At 55.7% G+C, this 18,001-nt stretch overlaps 1 protein-coding gene across 10 annotated transcripts in view; it reads right to left on the bottom strand.

Moving 5' to 3' along the window:
- Positions 1-18,001, bottom strand: part of PAK6 (p21 (RAC1) activated kinase 6) — a 34,657-nt gene that overhangs the window by 15,686 nt on the left and 970 nt on the right. For 4 of the 10 annotated variants that reach the window (XM_060147081.1, XM_060147063.1, XM_060147074.1 and 1 more), the window contains exons 2-3: positions 17,834-17,906; positions 8,018-8,133 (exon numbers count right to left, since the gene is read on the bottom strand). The gene's annotated coding sequence lies outside the window, so the exon portion shown is untranslated. Of the gene's footprint in view, positions 1-1,719; positions 1,870-8,017; positions 8,134-8,273; positions 8,506-8,611; positions 8,797-17,833; positions 17,907-18,001 lie in introns of those variants that run through there. The other 6 variants (XM_060147108.1, XM_060147066.1, XM_060147089.1 and 3 more) reach the window with 5 other exon arrangements.

The raw sequence follows: 18,001 nt of genomic DNA, 5'->3' as shown, positions 1-18,001 counted from the left end.
TTAAACCTCTTGGAATCCCCAGAGTGACAAGAGTGTTGGAACTTTCAGCCTCCCCATTCCCACCTCTGGGGAGGGAAGAGGGGCTGGAGATTGAGTTAATCATCAATAACCAATGATTTAATCAATTGTGCCTACTTAATGAAACCTCCATAAAAACCCCTCAGAGAGAGGATTCAGGGCTGGTGCACGCCTCAAGGTCCTGAGAGGGCGACGCGTCTGGGGAGGGCATGGAAGCTCTGCACCCTTCCCCCATACCCTGCCCTAGGCGTTATGCATCTCTTCCATTTGGGTGTTCCTAAGTTGCATCTTAATGAACTGGTAATAGTAGAGTGCCTTCCTGACTTCCACAAGCCATCCTAGCAAATTATCAAATGTGAGGAGGGGGTCGTGGGAACCTCAATTATTAGCCAGCTGGTCAGAGGTACGGGGACCTGGGCCTTGGAACCTGAGTCCAAGGTGGGGGGCAGTTTGTGGGGCTGAGCCTGAGGAGTCTGTGCTAATCCAGGTAGTTAGTGTCAGAATCAAACTGAATTGTTGAACACCCGGTTGGTGTCAGAGAATTGGATAAATGATCTCAGGAGGAGAAAAACCCTCTCATTTGCTGTCAGAAGTGTTATTAGGGAAAAACCCCTCAGACACCCTTTCCCACTTTACATGAAAAATATCAGATACCTAGGAATAAATCGAATCAAAGATGCGCAAGGTCTCTACGTTGAAAAATATCAAACATTAAAGATGATAAAGAATGTTCATAGATTGGAAGCCTCAATATTATAAAGATATCAATTATTCCCTAATTAACCTACAGAGTTATGGCAATCAAAATCCCAGCATACTTCTTTTGGTAGAAATTGACAAACTGATTCCAAAATGTACAGAGAAACATAAAGAATCAGGAAGAGTCAAATCAATCTTGAAGAACAAAGTTGGAGGGTTACACTACTAGATATCAAGATTTATTATAAAGCAACCACAATTAATACAGTGTGAAATTGGCACAAAGACTGATGAGGAGGCCAGTGGAACAGAAAAGAATCTAGAAATAGACCCACTCGCGTAAGGTCACTTAATTTATGACAAGGTGACACTGCAGTATGGTAGGGAACAGATGATCTTTTCCATAAATGTAGGTGAAGCAATTAGATATCCATATGAAAAAAAAAAGGAGTCTGGAAAAATGAATTCATATCCTACCCCCAAACTAACTGGATCTAAATGTGAAAGGTAAAAATAATGAAGCTGGTGGGAGTGATGGTGGGGGGCAGGAGAGAGGGTAACCCCTGGTCTGGCCATCCCCTGCCCCAGGTCTGCTGTGAGTGACTGTGGTGAGCCCAAATTTGATGGGCTTTCCTGGAGCCCCTGACCTGCTGGGGCCCAAACCTATCCACACCCATGGGTCCCGAGGACAAATTAAACTATCAAGGTTTTCTTTGTCCAAAGCAGGCCTAGGTTAGGAGTAGGAAATTCTTTCTAAAGATTTCACCTAGACTAATTTGTAAATGCAGTATGAATATAATGAATATTTGAAGGAAATACAGCAACATATTCATTGTTGTTGTGTCTGACTGGTGGGGTTCCAGGTGACTTCCTCCTACCCCATCTTTCTACTCTTCTGAACTTTCCTTAAAGATGATGGGCTGCCTTTCTAAAGAAAACAAAATATTTTTAAAGAAAGAGAAGAGTGATCCACGAGCACTGAGTTTCCTAAGAGATACTCACCCGCTTAAGTATCCGATGTTGCCAGGTCACTGGGTGTCAGTCACCTGAGACCCAAGCATCCCCTGCATCTCTCCAGCTCCATGTCCTGGACATACACACGAATGCCCAGAGAGGGGCCCTCACTTGCCATTCCTAGGTCTCCATCTTTCACCCAGTTTCCCGCCTTCTGACAAGCCCAAGGACCTCGGGGCTGAGGGAGAGGGGGTGCTGAGTCAGCCGTGAGGTTAAATCAAATCAGGCCATGCCCGCCTTTAAAACTGCCATCCGAGAAGCACCACCTCTTTGCATCCACACTCCACTCACCTAGTGAAAGAGCTTTCCCTAAAGAAGGTACTCTGGAGGAGGAAGGAGGATGCTGTTCCTTCAGAGAGCCAGTCCCTGCCTTTCCTTCTGCCTAGCCTGACAGAAATGATGTGGGCCATGGCCACTGAAGTAGAAATGGGCAGAGGCAGGGCGCCAGCTCTGGCTCAGGGGGACCTCCGCTTCCCGAGTCCCTTCAATGCAGTGGGGGGAGGTGCTGAGGAATCTTTCTCAGGCTGGGATGCACCTTTACGACCGAGGAATGCTTTGAACATTCCTCTTCTGAGAATGGCCGAGGACATCACCTTCCAGCCAGCAGGCTGGCCCATGACTGGACCAGAGAAGGATGCCCATCACTGGGGAGGGGAGGGGAGGGGAGGGGAGAGCCCTGCCCCAACCAGCTTTAGAAGGAAGCCTCCCCCCCCACCCCCCCGCGGCACAGCTCCTGCTGAGGCTGCTTCCTCCAGCCAGAGCCTGGCAGATGGGGAGCAGGTCAGTTCCTGGCAGAGACTTCTGGAGGAAATGCTGTCACACCCAGTAAAACTGAGGGTGGAGGTGGTGGGAGAGTTCAGGGAGCCACAGGCCTGGGGTCACTGAGGGGTGGGACTATCATGTCAGAGGAGCAGGAGACTCCAGAGAGAAAGGGAAGTAACTTTTCTTGAGCTACATGCTACCTGCTAGGCCCTTTCCAAGCACCAACTAATTTAATCCTCACAACAAGCCTGGGAGGTAGGAGCTATTATTATTAGCCACAAATCCAGATGAGGCTCAGGGAGGCTGAATAACTTACCCAGGGTCACAGAACCAGGAAATGACCGAGTTGGCGTTTAAACCCAGATCTGGTTCCAAAGCCCTGCTCCGTCCACCATGCCCACTCAGAGGGACTCGGGCTATTGTTAATCTCCTTCCCAGGGGTCTCTGTGAACAGGAAGGGGGCTGGGCAGTCTGTGTAGAAGGGGATGGGCCCGGGCCAGCTCCCTCAATCAAGATTGCTAGGTTCTTTCCTGGGCTGATCTGTGAGTCAGAGGCCAAGGGAGACTGGCGCTGTCTTGACTTGCAGTCTGACCCTTACTTTGTTTGGAACCAGGGCTTGTCTGTCTGTTTTTTTTTGCCCTGCAGTGGTGGTGGTGGGGTGTTCTAAGGAGCTCGCCTTGGCAGCTGTGATGTCAGGGCCTGGCACACATGGAAAGAGCTGCAGAAACAGCAGGAGGGTATTTTCTCCAGCACAGGTCCACGTCCCCTCAGTAGGGTCTCAGCCTCAAGTCAGGCAACCGGCAGGCCTGTGCTAGTGTCCCACCGTACCATGGGGTCTGGGTGGTGAGGGCCCCCAGACCAGGCACTGTGGCTCAGCTGGTCCAGGGTCTACAACAGGGACAGCAGATAGCTGTGCTGGGTGGGTCACCCCCTCAAACTGCTTTTCCTCTTGGGGAGGAAACATCCGTCCGCCAGGGCCTGGGGCTCCAGGGCCACCAAGCTGTTGGTTCCCCAACCAGAACCATGGAGAAATGAGTCTGCACTTAAACCTCAAACCAGAGCACAGACTTTCCAGTGAGCACTGCCATTTGAGGCAGACCCTTGGAAGTGAAACCGCCTGTTATAGATGTGCTCCAGGACTTTCAGAAGTCCTCCTGGGAATCAATTTTGGGGCCCATCTTGGGCCAGCATCAAGTGTTTTCCTAACCTGTGGCCTCTGCTTTTCACCAGAAGAGCTGGTGTCCAACGAGGTTGCCTTGCCGCCTAGATCCGGCTTCCAGTGAGTTTTGGCTGTTCCCACACATCGAATTCCTTTCAAGGAAAGGACACTCAGCCCACTGAAGGGATTCACAAGAACGCCCTACAGGCTGGGAAGGTGGTTTCCAGACAGCAAGTCTGAAGGAGCTTGCAGCCACTCTGAGGGGAGGAGGATTTGGTCGGCTGTGTGAGTTCTGGGATGTAAACTGTCTGTTAGGATGAGGCTGGTGGGATTCCCCTCCATTTCCAGATGAGTGGGAAGAGAGAAGGCAGCTGCACCTGGGGCCCTGCTCCCTCTGAGGGCCAGAGAGTGAGAGTGGGGTGCATGCCTATGCCCCCCTTGAGGGAGGCACCGTCGGCTTGTCAGGGCTGAGTGCGGGCTCAGCGTGGACCTGGGGCGTGGCGTTCCTGAGTTCCGCTTGTGATCCTGGCCCACTCTTCCTTTCTAAGCCTCAGCGTTTCCGGGGCCAACAGGGGCATGGACTTATTCACTTCTGCCAGCGTCTCCAGGTACAGTGAGGAAAGAAACAGCATCTGTCCTAGTTGGAGGGGCTGTTTTGGGTATTTTTTGTAATTGTCACTCAGGGAGTGCCTAGTATAAGCACCAGGCTCTGGGCTGAGCATTTTACGCACAGAATCCTCGCTGCAAGCCGGGGAGGTGGGCCTATGACTGTACCCATTATGCAGATGAGAAAATCCTTGTTCAGAGAGATTAAGTGATTGGCCCAAGTGGAGCAGCAAAGAAGGGGAAGACCCCTGTTAGTCTGATCCAGATGTGAACAAGGCTGCAGTTAGCTGTCACCTTCCACCACCCCAGCCTGTCATTCTCAGACCCACGCAAGACGCTCTGTGACATCGAGATAGAGGTAAGCCCCTGAGTCCTAGAGCACTTACAAAGGTACCCCCACTACTGCCACCATCCAGTCACAGAGGGGCTGATGGAGGACCCTGCCACCTCCAGAGCTGGGCCCTTCCACCCCGAGGTCTGCTGCCCAACCTCTTCATAATGCCCTTTGGGAACTGACATCCCACACCTTTCCGTGAAAAGGAATGTGCCTCGAAGGCCCCTGGTTGAGAATATCCTGGACAGAAGCCAGTCTTTCATTGGAATATTCTCATCAGCCAGGAAGATCTTTCTCAAATTTTAGTTTCTGGAGTTAGTTTAAATATGAAATTATATTATTCATTCACTTATTTGATAAATTAATTTGCTGTGCATCTGCTCTGCTCCAGGCTCTGGGGACCATGGTGAACAAAACAAAATCCTTGCTCTCGTGCAGTTTAGCTGGCTTTTCCAAATAGATGTTGCCAGACCCCATCCTGACCTGCACCACCCACCTGTGGGACTTACTGATGGGGTATGGCCTCCCCTTCGCCCCTGCCCAATTTTCAATCCCTCGGTGGCATTCCCGACAGGAGCTGGTCCACGCCCTTCTCACCTTGCTCCAATGAATTCAGTGATGGGGGGCTCCTCCCCCTTTCGGAGGCCCCTGCCCTCTGTCTCTCTGTCCCCTCACAGCTCATCCTTCATGTGGGGCTGAGCTCTGTCCTCCCTCAGCTTCCACCAGGGGTCCAGGCCTGCCATCTGCCCTCTTCACGTGACATGAGAGGTGGCACCCCAGCACTCTTCCTGTCCCCTAGAAATATACCAGGGGAAGGGCCTGAAGAGAATTTCATTTGCTCTTCTGCCCAGTTGTCCCCTGTAGGGTGGATGGGGCCTAGACCCAGGCTGTGGCCCTTACTGCCACTGCCCACAGGCACTACTTAAGACCTTCCCAGGGCCGCTGTGTGGAAGTGTGGAGCATCCCCGGGATGTAGAGCAGTACCCTGAGGTCCTTCTGACACACTCCAGTGGCCCAGAGAGAAGCTGAGTGTGCAGGGCCGGGGGCACTGTGCACAGAACACGCCAAAATGTCCGGGCTCCCCACCCTTGTTGTCATTCCCACACTACAGGTCCCAGTGAATCCCCAGGGGAAAGATAATGGGGCTGTTGTTGAAAAGAATATGATAATAAGTCTCATTCAATCACTTGTGTCAACACTCCAGCTGAATGAGAGGCCGAAGAGCTAGGCTGGCCAGCTAGGGAAGGTCAATGTTGACTCAGGCCTGCCTTTTGGGCCCAGCTCCAGCCTGCAAGTGCTGTGCTGCCGCCGCCCGGCAGCGGCTCAAGCCAGAGCAGCCCTCTGACCTCTGTTCACTGTACTTGGAATCCTAACCGCTTCCCCAGTCCGCAGCACTGGGGTTTCCTGGGCATGGCATAATCTCCAAGGGAGGAGTGAAGACTGGGAGAGCTGCAGGCCAGCCACCTCTTCACTACCCCAGATTTTCTTTTTTTTTTTCTTTTTTTTTGCGGTACGCGGGCCTCTCACTGTTGTGGCCTCTCCCATTGCAGAGCAGAGGCTCTGGACGCGCAGGCTCAGCGGCCATGGCTCACGGGCCCAGCCGCTCCGCGGCATGTGGGATCTTCCCGGACCGGGGCACGAACCTGCGTACCCTGCATCGGCAGGTGGACTCCCAACCACTGCGCCACCAGGGAAGCCTACCCCAGATTTTCAACAGCTTCCACATATAGAGGCTCGAGACCTCATCACAGAGCCCTCAGTGCCTAGCCAGAAAGAATCTCCAGAGTCCCCAAGTCACAGGATTAAGTCCCCTAGTCACAAAAAGATTATGTTTTCACAGCCCTTAACCTTCTGTATCACTATATTGTTCCCCTCCTCACTCCAAGTTCACAATACTGCAGTGACATGGGCCAAACCTGTTTTACTGGGTGCGTTTTAAGAATGGCAAGTGACTGGGGAGAGGAAGGAGGAGCTGAGAAAGGGAAGCTACACATACACGTGTATAAAGTGCCTCGCATGTGTCAGACACTGTACTAGGCGCTTTTCATTACTGCATTTAATGGTCACGACTCTACGAGGTAGGTTTTATGAGCTTAATTTTACAGGTGAAGAAACTGAGGCTGAGAGAGAAGTAATTGTCTGATATGGTGAGTGTGCAGCTGGGAATCAAATCCAAGCTCCAAGCTCTTGCACCATGCCTAGCGCACCCAGAGAAGTCAAATGACCTGCCCCAGGTCACACAACTACTCTGGGCAGAGATAGGACTGGAAGCCTCAAGCCAGAGTCTCTCTCTCTGCCCCAGGCTGCACAGGTGGTAACAGTGTGTCCAGGGTCACCTATGGACAGATGAAGCTGTGTGATGTGTCCAGAGCACGCTGCTGTTTCTGCTTCCAAAGTGGGATTCCCTTCCAGAAATGGCCCCTTCTCTGGGGCCACCTTACTACCCACCCTGCACAGACCCTCTGCCGTTACTTTATTCCCATTGCTTTGCTCTAATGTCCTCCACAATCTCTTGCCACACAGCCAGACCATTCTCAAAGTTCTCCCAGAGAGGAGGGCTCGGGGAGCTTAACCTTTCCCAAAACTGGAGGCTAGGCAGATAGCCTCCTGCTGGGGCTGTTCTCCTTTATCAGTTATCATTGTGACTTCTCACAACTGCCCTATGAGGAAGGCATGATCACCCCCATGTTATAGATAAGGACATTAAAGTTGGGAGAGAAGTAAAGAAACTTGCTTAAGGAATCAAAGGCAAAATGTCAGAATTCGAACCCAGCTCTTTCTGGTTCCAAATGTGTTCTCTACCCCTGTCCTATATATGGCCTGAGGAGAGCTCGTACCAGAATGGGGCAAGATACAGAAAACACAGACTACACCCTGGGAACTCCTCATGTCTTAGCCCTTGGTGCTCCCAGCAGCATCTCGCTCCCGGGGTGGATGCCACTCACTGGGTGTGGGCAAAGCTGGAGAGATTTTAGCAGGTTGGGCAGCTGGGGAATGAGCTGACGGCAGGCTGGGATCTGCCCAGCAGCACCTCTGGCTGGGGCTGCCTCCTGGTCTGCTCGACACGGACGCTGGGCCTGCTTCTGCCCTTCCTGTTTGGGAGCCTCTTTCCCAAACAAGAATTTAGTGCACTGGCCTTGGTGACACTGCCTCGCCCCTGACCGGCAGCGGACGGGAGGACAGGCGGAGGCTAGGCCAGGAGCCAGGGCGGGGCATTTGAAGCCGTGCGCGCCTCCAGTGGGCCGAGGCGGGTGAAGTAACAAGACACATCCACTAAGGACTGAGAAATGGCACCTAGTAGGGACCACTGCCTAACAGTACCGAGAACGGGGCAGCCCAGGAGGGCCACCTGCCCGCCCACTGTCCCGGCCTGTCCTTCACGGAGGTCCCGAGAGGCCCCTGGACACCCTCCCAGGGCTACTCACCTCCGGGCCGCCTTCCCTGCCTCCTCTTTCTCCGGACTCCTCACTCTTCAGTGGGCAGAGCTCTCAGGCACCGAGGAGAGGGAACTGGGGACCTTCGCGGGCCGGTCCTCCGAGGCCTGGGTGGAAACAGGTCAGAAATTCATTGTGGCCGATGTAGTAAGTGTCCCCGCGGATTTCGCGACTGGCCGGAATCCAGAGCATTGGGAACCCGCGCCCCCGCCCCCCACCCCCAGCCGCCCGCCTCCGGCTGAGCCACCTTCTCAGGTGCGAGCGAGCAGCGGAGGCGGCGGGCTCCGCGCAGGGCGCACGGGGACGAGGGGACAGCGGGCTCAGCGCTGCCGGCCACTCTGCTCTCCTAGCTCCGACCCAGCGCGGCCACCGGCCCCGCCTCGGCCGCCCGAGTGAGGCGCCCTCTGGGACGAAGCCCCCCGCCAGCCTGGGCGCGAGGGCCGGGCGCCCACGCGGAGCGAGGTCCGCTGCCGGCGCCGCCGACTTCCCTCGGCCCGCGCCGGCGGCCCCGCACTTCGGGGAATTAACACCCGAGAACCGGGAGCCGCGCGTGAGGGGAGGCCTGTTCCCCGCCCCGGCCCCTACCCGGGCAGGGCTTGCAGCACCCCGGTGGTCGGGGCACCCACCTGCCGAGCGGGAAGCGCCCGGAGCTCTGGGAGAGGCCGCGGGAGCCCGGCCCGCCCTCCGCCGGGAGGCTCCGAGAACGACGGGGGGAGGCCGCGCTTACATGTTTGTGCAGCGCCGGCTTCACCTGCCGCGAGTTTGATTTCGGGGTGTGGCCTCAGGTAGGACGCCGCGAACGCAGAGCCAGGGAAAAGCCGCCGAGGGGCGCAGGGGCCGCGGCCAGGAGCCTCCCTGCCCGAGGGGCACCCCCTTTCTCAACCCTTTCCCCCTACCCGCTCGGCTCCGGCTCCCGCCGGCCCTTTGCCTTCCGGTGCTGGCCCCGGCCGCCCGCTGTGACGTACACGTGGCCCCTCGGACCCTGGGCTGCGGCCTAGAGGCCTGACCTGGACTGTCCGCCGAGCGCCTCTGTGTAATTAGCTCCTTAATTTGCACTGCCGACGCACACTCGGGCGGCGCGTCCCGCCCGCCCACCCTGGAGAGCCCGGCTGGAATCCTGAAACCTACCACCTTGGCCTATCCTGTCCCATCGCGCTCAAGGCCCTACGGCTGTCTTGGGTTAGCCCCCTTGTGCAGGCAGAAAAGTGGGATTTAAAGAGATTCCAATGCCCTTGTCAGACCCTGATCAGTACTGAGAGCCCTCGGGCCTCAGGATTGTAAGGGACCTCTAGGAAAAGAAAGCTTCCAGGAGCCCTGCACCTGCAAACAGAGGATAAGGCACGGTTCCAGAGTCAGCATCTCCTAGCTGTCCCCAGCAGTGTCCTGGCCTAGGATTAGGATGGCTGTCCCAAGTGGCTCACTCTGGGCTGCCCTTTGCCCTGCTTCTGGATTGGAGGGTGGTTTCTCCTGTGTTTATATGTTGTGGAGGAGGGCAGGGGCCATCTGTCTCTTCCCCAAACAAGGAAGTGGGAAGACTTCCAGGTCCCCAGGGAGGGCTGTGTCCACCCGAGTGCTGAGGGGAGTCTGGCATGGAAATTCAGTATATCTAGACCTCAGATGGCTGCCCCGAAGGAGGAAGTGGAGGAATTTCTGTCATTGTTGGTCACCTCAAACTTTAGGTACTGAGGTCACTATTGCCATGTATTGTTTTTATTCACTGATTCTTTAGACATATCAGTGCAATTTATGGATAAAGAATTTGCATTATAGGCTCAATTGCTTATGCACAGTTTACTCTAGGCTCCCACCAAACAGAGCTGAGGTGGCCAGTGGGAATTCACTACCCCAAACAGGCCTGCACCCTGCCTGGCTGCATCCAAAGCCCTGATGTCCTCAGCCTCCCGGGGAAGGCATGGTGATGCCAGGTGGAGACGCGCTGGCTATGGGAAGGAGGTTGTGCTGGGTTGGGGGGTGGGTATGGGAATTGGCTGCTGAGGATTTGAAATGAACCAAGAACCAAAGCTAGAATGAAATGCATTACTTTATTGAACCTAGAATCAACACCCTCAATTATTTTTTACCGACACACATGAATTATTTCCTTTCGATACAAATACCTTATATACCAGAACCACGGCTCCAAGCAGTACTTTTGAACTGTTACACTACAATAAAGTGTGAACATTAGAATATTATCAGAAATGAACGGTAGTTAATTTGGTTTAATTCAGGCTTGGGTATCCCAAAAAGGCTACACACCCAGTCCCCTCCTTACCCCAAAGGGAGAGAGTCTAGGGTACCTTGGGGGCCTCTCACCTTTGAGAGCTGCAATGGCATTTGGTGCCTTGAGAGAGACAGGACTCCCAAATAAGACTGACTGAGGAGGTAATGAATCCCCCATCCCTGAATGTATTCAAGAAGCAGATAACTGTCAGTCAGATATGCTAGAGAAAAGGTTCCCATAGTGCATACCAGACTAGAGTAGGGGGCCTCTTGGGTGCATCACAACCCCACATTTCTGCCCTTCCAGGTGGGTCTACGGCGGGTCGGCTGCAGAGGGTTGGATGACCGTCTGCATATTGGAATGGCTGGGATGTGCAGAATGGGTCCTGAGTGATTAATTTCTGTGTGTGACTCTCCCCCCACCCCCGTCTCCATCTTCTTCTGATCCACACCCAACTCGGCCCTGCCCAGGAGGAGGGGGCAGAACAGTTCAGGAAGTGGCAGGGACGGTCTAGAGACAGCTTCTCCTCCAGCATCCACATGCCTCCTTCTGGCCTATTCCCAGGTTGCCGTGCCAAGTGCAGGGAGAGGGACCAGGCACACCCTCCTTTGAAGAGCCTTGGCAGCTGGCATAGGCCTTCTGGTCAAGGGCGTTGTCCACGCACTGCCATTGCACAAATTGGGCAGGAGTGCTGGACAGGGGCACTGAGAAGTGGCATTTCACTGTGGGCAATGGCGCTCGGAGCTCTGCCAGCTCTGGTCTGGGAGGCTGTCAGAGAGGGCACATGGGCAGGGCAGGCACTGCCTGGCTCTCAGCCTGTGGCTCTTGGGGCCTGTTGTAACATCTGAGTACCTACAGCCAGGGCTGAGAACCCGGGTTAGGGCCAAAGAGGAAAGATACAGATCAACTTGTGGTTTAGAAACACAAACACATTATCCTTTCCTGGCACCTTTCTGCTCTGTGACTTGAAAAGCTTCCTCAGCGTCCTTTCTCTGGATGACTGCCCTTCTCTAATAATAGTAATAATAATGCCTGCCGATTACTGAATGCTTCAGGTGGGCCAGGCCCCATGCTAAGCTATTTACACGTGTCATCACTCAAGTCTTCACAACCACCCTGGGACAGAAGTACTATACTGTTATTATTCTCATTTTACAGATGAGGAAACAGATGAGGCTCAGACTGGTTAAGGAATCAGCTCAGGGTCTTAAAGCTTTTGAGCGGTGGAGCCGGAATTTCAACCCAAGGGTATCTGTCCCCAGTCCGTTCTCTTAATTCTGTCCTGCTCAGAGGTTCCTGGTGCCAGGGACTGTCTGATATGACTTGACCGTGTGGGGTCAGGTCCCTGGGAGCAGCTGGTGGGGGAGGTGCGGGTAATTTGCCTCTTTGTGCCAACTCTGCCTGCCACCCAGGACGGGTATGTCATGCGACACAGAGAAGTCGGGAGGTGGGGTGGGGATATCCCTCCTCCATTTCTGATGAGGGCATGAGGACGCCCACATGGCACTGGGTATGAGGGGCAGAGGGGGGCCTCAGTTTCCACCACCCTCTCACTGAGTCATGAGCCAGCACCCTGCCTGAAGTCCCTGAATCAAGCCATCTGTCCTTCACAGACCCAGAATGGGCCAGGCGCCATCAGGCCCACATGCAGGCACTGCTGGGGAAGTGGGGCTGCACACCTGCTTGCTACCTGCTTGGAGGAGCCCCTTGGGGCCTGGGCTCCAGGGGGGTAGCTGCCCACTCACCCTGAGCCCCCAGCCCTAGGAGAGAGGCACTCTTTGGAGCAGATCCCTTCCTCCCCCTCTCTTTTGGGCTGTCCCACACCTGTCCCTTCCTGCTCTTGGGGTGGCCTGGGCCAGTGCCCCTCACCCTGATGGGACCATCCATCTCTCTGCTGCTGGGGCTGGGAGGCAGGTGCGAACCTCTCAGGTTCTGGGAGCGTGACCTGAGAAAGTTGAGGCTGCTAAGCCCTTGGGGTCCTTAGGCAGGAAGGAGGTAGAATCTAGCTGCAGAGACCGTGGGCTCCTGCAGGACTGGAGCCCTTCTGCCTTTCTAGACTTCCAGCGTGTCTCAGCCTTAGTTTCTTGATGTGTATAGCGGGGGAGAGGGTGCCCCTCTCCTTTGGGAAGGTGGTGGAATGATGAGGTCTAGAGCACTGGGGTACAGGGGCCCCAAGGACCAGCACCCCCAAACAGGGTGAGAGTTCTTGGCCCTCGGCCCTCACAGCTGCTGAAGGGACCAAGGAGGAAACTCCCCTCCCCCACTCCATGCCTGCACACAGCTGCCATAGGGAGCAATGGAGTCCGGTTTAGTGTGCCATGGGGGCAGAGTCCCAGGGTTCTTCCAGGAGAACTTGCTATTAAATCAACGCAACAGGTCTATCCACTCCAGATCCTGGAGAGAGAACCCCAGCTCCAGCTGGCAGCACCATCTGGGCCCAGTTAGGTGTTCGGGAAAAGTCCACTGGACTCTCCTGCCCGGCCGCCGGACAGATGTGCCCCTCTGCCACCCTGAACTTCAGCAGAAGGAAATGACCACACCCAGAAGCCTCCAGCCTCTTTCTGCCTTTTTCTCAAGTGTATATATGTACTAGGCTTCCTGTGCCAATGAGAATATATAGGCCTGTCTCCCCTAAATGAAAACTGACACTGGCGGCTGAACTTGCCTGACAGTCCCAAAGGGACCTGGCTGGTGACCTTGGGTGAGCCACCCAGATGCAGAAGCCACTGTCCACCCACCTCAAGGAGCTAAAGCAGGGACAGGGCAAGCTGCGGCGCCCTTCCCGGGTGCAAGGGGGCATGAGCTACGCTGGGGAGGGTGACAACAGAAGGAGCTACCTCTGTGCTAAGGACGCTCATTTTAGAGACATGATGAATTCCTTTAATATCTTCTCACTATGATCACTTCGCAGCCCCTGCTCTTAATGGGCTCCAGAGTTCCATCCAACTGTCTGTTGCTGGCAATTCAGCTCTCTGGCTGGCGTTTCTGCTGGCAGAACTGACCGCTGGGAAGCTTCCTGAATGGATGCCCTTCATCGTCCTTTCCTCTCTGCTCTGAGCCTCCAGCAGCTGCCCCCAGTCTAAGGCCAGGGCAGGGTTGCGACTGGCACCCACGGCCTGGAGCCCAGGGCCTGACTTTCAGGAAGGACAGGTGAGTTGGGGGAGTGGAAGGCTTGTGCCAGACCAGGTAAGAGCCCCAGCCAGAGTCCAGGGAAGGAGAGAGTCTCAGGAAGCATGATGTTGGCTGCCCAAGCCCCATCCACAACCATCTGGGGGGAACACCTTAGCTCTAAATGCACGAAGTTCACAGGCTCTGGGCCACGTGGCCTCGTGGGAACTTGCTGCAGAGCTTGTGGAACTCCACCTTCTGCGTCTGCCCTGGGTTAGAAGGCATGACCTAACTACCACTTGGCTGGGCTGGGCTCTGCTTAGAGGGTCCTAGGGTAGCGGGTGGGGCAGGCATCTACTGCCATCCTTTCTCAGGGTCTTTCCTTCTTTAATCTCTGGACCACACCTTGACTGCCCTGGGGTGGGCCTGTGGGAACTTCATGTGAACCCTGAGGCAAAGGGTCCTGGTGTGCACTGCCCCGCCCTCCCCAGTGGCTCTTGCTGGGACGATGGACCATCTGAGGCAGCCCCTCCTCCTGTCTGACCGTCCTGTCCTCTACAGAAGCCCTGCACATGCTTGCTAACTGCCTGGCCTTGCATTTTTGCCCCTGGGTCTGGCTCCACCCTTTCCCAGGGTCCAAGACCTCTACCTTTCTCCACCTTGCCTGACCCCTGACACCCCATCTTCCAACAAACCCCATTATAGTGGAATATAAAAGACTTCTTGTCCAGCTCGTGCCTGGGGTCAGGGAGACAAATGACAGACAACAGGCCACCTGCTTCTGGGATCTGACCTCTGATGGTGGGTGTTTAAATTCCTGCCTGGGGTCATGATATATAACTGGTGAAAAGACCACCTGAGGTAAAAGGTCTCCCGTGTTCCTCCCACTCAGGGTCTGCCCCAGAATCTCTTTCGTCCCTAGATACTATTATCATTACCCCCTCCTTTGGCTTAAGACATTAACAGGCTTCTGTTTAAAATGTAAAATGCTTCCTGGGACAAGAAATTGAGTCTATCCATTTACAAACTAGCTGGATCTGTTTATCAGAGAGTGGCTGGGTCCCAGGAGTGGGCCGGGCCTCTCCTTGGGAGGCGCTGGTGAATAAGCGTGGGCTGAGCTGGGGCTCCAGGTCCATCGAGATGCAGGGGCTAGGGGTGGGCAGGAGGCACAGAGGAGTAAGGGGACCTGTCCTCCTACTGTGTTAGGCCAGGCCGCCTCTCTCAAGCCATCTTGTTACCTGGCAGCTCTCACCTGTCCCTGCTTGGGGGTGCGTTTGCTAATACTGCTGATGGAAAGGCAACCTAGACTGGGAGGCGAGGACCTCCAGGCCTGAAGCTGACTCTGTCAGCAGTTAGTTCTGTGATCTTAGGACCCCACTTACCTTCTCTGGGTTCTGTTTCCCTCTATGAAATTATGAAGGCTGCGTTAAACATTCTTTGGGCCTCCCTTTGGCTTGAATGTACTACAGCAGTCCAAGGCGGCTAGCTCCTTTCTGGGGCAGCCCTTTTCCTCCTCTGCGCTCCTCCCCACTGACCCGAGACCGTGCTCTGGATGCACCGTTGGTCCCCGGCTCCCTGCACTCTCCGTGCCTTCTTGCACAATTCCATACGGAGCCTCATTCGAAGCCGGAAGAAAGAAAATGGAGGCTGGAGGCCCCATGCCAGGACTGAACCAGAGAACCAGTCCTCCCGGTTTTAACCCCGCTGCCACCGCTGCAGTACTCAGGAGCCTCAGGGGCTGGGTGGACAGGCAAGCAGCAGGGGCCTTGAGCAAGGTGACTGGTTCATTGCTATTTGCCCTGGGGTGAGTGGGCTGGGTTCCGGGTGCAAGGGGGTCAGAGACCAGAACAATGAACAAACCAGCTGACCTGAGCTTCCTGGGCCTGCTTCTCTGAGCACGCAGAGGCCGCCCCCAGGTCCTGGGCAGCCTGAGTGCCTGGCCTGAGCAGGTGCGGAGCAGCTCCAGCTCAGACAGACCCAGGCCCCACTGAGTCCACGGGACAGAGAACACAGCCCTGACTTCACACCGTTAGCCAGAGGCCCGGGGCCCAAGTGCTTGGCAAACTCAGGCAAACCAGAGCCAGGCTGAAAGGTCCCAGTGTTTGCTGACTGAGGCAGCACTTCGAGGGGGAAAGTTTAACCACAGAGAAACCACAGGTGTAAAAAAATAAAGGTCATCACTGTCCCCCTGTAAAGTCTCTGCACTGCCTGGTGGGTCAGAGTGAGGTTTTATAGAAAATGCTGACCAGTGTAAGTGTCCTTTTGCTGGGGCTGATGTGGCCCCTTGCAGTTGCGAGGGAATGGTCCCTGCCTCCATGCTAATTCTCCCCAGGGTATGAAAGTCTGTCCTGTTCAGCTTTCCTTTCCACTGCTCTGTTGAAGCCTGTAAGTTCCCCCGGGGCAAGGGCTCCAGCACGCCACCCCACCCCGTCCCCCATCCTGCCACCGGTGTTTGGTACTTCGTAGTCAGGCCATAGCTCTTTCCTGCCTGCATGCGAGTGAGCCAGAACAAGGTGCCAGTGGCCACCACCCAGTGCTGCCTAGAGCCCACACCCTGCCCAGAAAAGCCAAGTCCCCCTTTATCCCACACCTCACACCTCTCACCTTAGCCCCCAGTGGGCCCTCGGGCTGAGCTTGGAAGGGGCAGCTTCCCAGGACCAGTCGGCCTGTTCACCCCGGGCAGGAGGGTCAGCCCTGCTTCAGGAAGTTGAGAGCTCTTCCGAAGCTTCCATTTTCCATGCTCTACTCCAACCTGCTGGCTACTCCACTTCTTTTAGGGACAGGCTGCAGAAGGCCTGCTAATGAGGTTTGCTAGCAGCCTTCCTACTGCCCGAGTCTCCTTCCCACTCAGGTGTGGAATGCATCCTACAGGAAGGGCTCCACTTCCAGCCACAGGTCAGCTTCCCATGAGTCCTTCCTGCCTTCTGCGCCCAGGACACAGTGCGCAGAGGCGCCTCTGGGGCCGTTCCGGTGAGGAATGAGGTCTCTCAGGGTCTCCGCCTCCGCCCAGCCCGGGCCTCCCACCAAGGTGGTAGGTATAAGAAAGCCGTCGTCCTGAGTCCTCCCTGAGCTTTTCCTCTCCTCCTGGCCTCTGCCTTCCACTCCCTCCTGGGCCGGCCAGCTGCCACCCTGCTGGCCTGCTGTTTGTCTGGTGCTCCCCAGCCTCTGCCACTCTGTCCCCACCTGGGCACCAGTTGCTGCTCAGCTCTGCATACACGGGGCACCGCCAGGCTTGGAGTGGCCTTTCTCCAGGAGCTGGGAATACGCCCAAAGCTGGTAACCCCACGGCTAGTAAATACTCCCATTTTCCTCTTCCTGGAGCCAGGTATGGGGATTAATTGAGTGGGAGACACTTGGGTTCATCCTGACTCTGGTCCCATGGGCTCTTCCAGGACTGGGGGCATTCCTGGTCATTCTTGGGAATTATGCACAGAGTGGGTTTGCCATGGCCGGAGGCCCCAGACCTGCCTGCACATTTCTCTGTGCCTGGTACATCCCAGGGGGCTCCGTTCATCAAGAATGTCTGTCCTTGGGGGACCGAACTGTCCATGTGGCCACCGTACTCTCCTCTTGCGGCCACTCTCAGGTGCACAGAGCTTTCCACACAAATCAGGGGCTCCCAGAAAGCTTGCTCCTGGTGCCGACCCCTCTTGACTAGGCACCCTGGTCACCAGGGCTCTCCTGAGCTGCAGAGAGGACCCCTTGCTTGGCCCAAAGGCCTTATTCTCAGCTAGATGAGCTTCTGTGGGGCTGAGTCCCAGGCGCACCGGGGCCCATGCAGCCCAGAGCTCATCCTCTACTTCAGGAACCCGGTTCCCACAAAAACCACTCAGGGGAAGACCCCGAGCAGGACCCCCCGACCTTGGTGTGTGATGTCAGGGAAAGAGCAAACTACACTGTATGAGCCTTGCTTCTTGGTGGGGCCCCAGTGCTTTAGAAACCCGAGCTCACTGGGCCTGACGTCCCCGGAGCCAACCAGGTCCTTAACACTGCAGGGGAGTCTGAGGTCTGTGAGGAAACACGGTGCTCTCAGCCAGGCAGCCCCCTGAATCTGGCCTGAGGCTGAGTTTCAGAGTCAGAGTCTGTGCCAAGTCAAGCTCAGCACAGGGGCGTGACTTGGATCCCGGGACCCAGCGGATGCTCCATAAATATCTGTGGGATGCACGCATGGGGGGAGTGTCCCAGAGGCGGTGGGGCCTCCTGGAGGGGCGTCCCGGTGGCACTGAGGGTCCCAGTTAAAGGCAGGAATAGCAGAAGTAAGCATATCTCTCTCTGGCCAGGGAGCCAGAGGCCAGCTTGGACGGGGGTGCTTCAAAATCCATCTGGGAAGGGAGTGGCAGTTTGGGCGGGGTGTGGGGCTCCTTAGCCCAGGAACCCACAGCCGCCCGCCCTGTCCCAGATGGTGGGCAACCTGGACACCTTGGCACCCCACCCCGCCAGGGAGGCCCACGCCGCCGTGGCAGCAGGGACCTTACCTTGGCCGTCCTCTGGGCCCCGAGCTCCCTGCTGCAGGCCGGTGCTTGCCTCTAGCCCAGGAAGCGGCACTCCCTTCGGGCAAAAAAGAAAAAAAAGGAACAGAAAAAGAAAACCTCAGTGCTTTTCTCGCCCAGCCGCTTCTCCCGAAGGCTCCTGGTTGGTGTCGT

The sequence above is a fragment of the Lagenorhynchus albirostris genome, chromosome 1, assembly GCF_949774975.1.
Source record: "Lagenorhynchus albirostris chromosome 1, mLagAlb1.1, whole genome shotgun sequence".
NCBI classification, from domain to species: Eukaryota; Metazoa; Chordata; class Mammalia; order Artiodactyla; family Delphinidae; genus Lagenorhynchus; species Lagenorhynchus albirostris.
The sequence above is the reverse complement of the archived record's forward strand: the minus strand, read 5'-3'. Positions and strand labels throughout refer to the sequence as shown.